Below are 3,552 nucleotides of genomic sequence, written 5' to 3' on the forward strand. Positions count from 1 at the left end.
GGTGTGCACTCCTGGGGCTGCAGCATGTCTCCACAGGCACTTGTATGGCAGTGAGGCCAATGAAGGGAGTCAGGCCAGGAGCGTGCAGGTGCACAGCTGCAGGGGTAGCTGCAGGTGAGCCCAGTGGTGCAGACCAGTGGCGAGAGAGGGCCGAATCTGGGCCCCAATGCAGTTAATGGGGCCCTGGTGCCGTGCACTCTTGTGGCTGTAAGGTATTGCCACAGGCACACAGCAGCGGATGTTAGTGACAAAGTTCAGGCCAGGGAAGTGCAGGTGCACAGCTGGCAGTGGGCCTAGCTGCCTGTGAGCCCAGTGGTGAAGGCCAGTGACTTGAGATATGGCTGAATCCAGGCCCACCAGCATTTATGGGGACCTTGGGTGACAACATGCACTTCCATGGCCGCGGGACAGCGTACCAGCTGTGCACATGGCAATGGAAGTTGGTGACAGGAGTTGGGCTGGCAGCATGCAAATGCACAGCTGGAGGAGGTAACCCCAAGGGTGCATCTGGTGGTGGGGGTTAGCTGTGAGGGCTAGGCTGGTGCCTTGCACTCCTGCAGCTGCGGAGGCCTTCAGTAGCTGCTGCTGTGGATCTCAGGCTCTGGTGGATGGGGGTGGGGCAGAAGGGCCTAGAGGTGGACTCAGGCAGCCGGTGTCTGTAAATGCAAATACCTGTTGGGCAAAAACTGGTGACACCTGCAGGGAGTCTGTGGCTGTGCTGTCTATTGGTTTCTTCAGTGGGAAAGCTGCAGGGATCCTCTGCAGAACAGGTCACTGGGAACTGTGGTTGCTACTGCTGTGTGGGTGATACTGGTAGCCTCTGTTGTTCTTCCGTGTTCCTAGCTACCTCTATACATCTCACCTGTGCCGGTCTCTGGGTGGAGTGAAACTGAAGTGGGTCCTTCCTCTGGTGCCCTGAAAGGCTGGGGAGGCTGGTTGCTCGCCTGCTCCTCCTTTTCCAGTGAGAGCTCTTTCTAGCTGGGTTGGTCCGTCTGGCATTGAGCAGCGCGGGCCAGCGGGGTGGGACGATGCAGGCAAAATGAAGCGGTTCTTCCTTCCCTTTTTGAGTAGTTCTTCTCAGGTTTTTTGTTCTACTCTGTTGCTGAAGTTTGTTAAGTGGATTCCCGAGCTCTCCCACAGCTGTTTTTGTTCCTGGATAACTTGTCTAATTGTTGACCTTTGTTGGGGAAGGCTGGGGTCTCCTACTTTGCCATCTTGGTGATGTAACTCTTCACAGAGTTTTTTCTGTTTGATTTTCAAATAACTCCTAATCACTGTGAAACTGACTCATATCTATTGATTGAATAAATATATTTAGAATTTACTTGCTTATCTTATTTAAGTCCTACAACTCTATAAAGTAGGTACTGCCATCATTCACATTTTAGACAGGGATAAACGAAGGTTTTCAGTGGTTAAACTGCCTATCTAGACTCACAAATGTAGTAAGTAATAGAATCTGGATGTGTATGCAGACAATAACTCCAAAGTCTATGCCCTTGAACCGTGTGCTTTACTACAGACCACTAACACCCCACGGCCCCAGCTCTTACTGGACAGCCTTTAACAACCCTCCTCAGTCACACTCATGGACCTCATGCCCTGGTATACACAGCTTCAGAAAGATCTTCTGGAATCGAGACGTATACATTTTACTGCACACATCTGGCCACCAACATAGGGAGCTTTCCTCAAAGAAAGTAACAAATGCAACCACAGCTGATCCCCTGATCAATTCCAGTCCTCACCCTCTCTCCTCTGCACCCTCCCCTTCACTCTAAAACACAGACCCTGGAGCACAGCCTATCCTCAAAGACCTTTATCTGAAGGTAAGTCCAGGGCAGGCACAAAAATATTATGGACATGAATTAAAACATTAATGGGCCCAATTCAGAGGCATTTGGAGAAATTTTGGATCCTACCCACTGTAAGCCAGTCTCAACTCCTTTTCTCTCTGCCAAATTCCACAGAACCCAAAAGTGCACAAACTTCCTTTCCCGTTCTCTGTCCTGAACCAGGTCTCCAGAACACAAAGGTTGGAGCCTTAGGAGGCTGGAGACAGTGAACTTGCACATGTGCTGAGCAAAGGGCTGCACCTTCCTTCCCCAGTGTCATCAGAGGCCCAATATGTCACATTTCTGAATTCAGCATCCATTAGCCTCAATGGTCCCTCCTTTAGTGCTCCCCAAAATAATCTCTTCTCTCTGGAGGTATTGCTCTTTTACAATCCCAAGGACATAGTTTAAAAATGGGCTATAATCACACCCCGACTCTATACTAACATAAAACTACCACAAATATATGCCACAAATATATCCATTTCAATTATGGATATACATAAAACATTTAAATAAAGCTGAAAACAGGCCAACAATTAAAAAGTGTCATATCCATGATCATCAGGGTTTCTCCTGGGTTGCAAAATATGTTAGATTCGAAAAATTACACAATTATTAAGCAAAAATGGAAAAAAATCCAAAAAAGAAATACAATCCAAAAGAAGACACCTGCTTTCAAAGTTAACTTTAAGCACCAACTCTGACTTTTCTACAAAAGGTATAATGCTGTGTGACTGTCTTTTCATTAAATATATAGTGAAAATCTTTATTGGTAAATATATATATATATATATATATATATTTTTTTTTTTTTTTTTTTTTTTTTTTTTTTTTTGCTGTATGCGGGCCTCTCACCGCTGTGTCCTCTCCTGCTGTGGAGCACAGGCTCCGGACACGCAGGCTCAGCGGCCATGGCTCACGGGCCCAGCCGCTCCGTGGCATGTGGGACCCCCCCGGACCGTGGCATGAACCCGCGTCCCCCACATTGTCAGGCGGACCCCCAACCACTGCTCCACCAGGGAAGCCCGGTAAATATATTTTAAGAATATAAAGTGTCCCCCTTCTGTCCACGATGATAATATAGTCAAGAGGTATACAAGTTCAAAGAAAATAATATCTAGACATAAATTAAAAATGTGCAGAGTCTATATGAAGGAAACGAACTTTACTGAACAGTAGTTTAAAAGATTTGAGTAATAAGAGGTACAAATCATTTTCCTGACTACAAAATTAAGTATGTTACGGCACAACATTCCAAACAAAATCTCAACGAAGTTATGTATCTTCACATTTTTTTTGTTCCATTGTTAGAACAAATGTAAATTTTATGTGGAATAACGGGAAGAACCAAACATTTTGTGAAAATAAAGACTAACGCTTATCTAAAGATGTGTCGTTAATGGCTATAATAATCTAAATATTTTAGTTTTGAGTCGGGTAAAATAACATGTGAAGTCCTAAGATTGTCATAAGAATTCAGTGTATGATATTGGTAGTGTTTTTAAAAAAGTGAAGAGAAATGGGCCTATTTAATAAATGGTGTTGGGGTGGCAGAAGATTAAGTGAAAATAACAGGGATTCAACAGGATAAGCCTTCCCCAGAAAAACACAGATAAAGGGGTAGCTTCAGGGCAACTACAGCTGCAGTCTCCAACTGGGGGCAATAAACAGGGGTAGTGGCTGAGGACATCTAGGATACCCATGAATTAAACCC

This window comes from Lipotes vexillifer, unplaced genomic scaffold (genome assembly GCF_000442215.2).
Source record: "Lipotes vexillifer unplaced genomic scaffold, Lipotes_vexillifer_v1.1 scaffold1268, whole genome shotgun sequence".
Classification (NCBI taxonomy): Eukaryota; Metazoa; Chordata; class Mammalia; order Artiodactyla; family Lipotidae; genus Lipotes; species Lipotes vexillifer.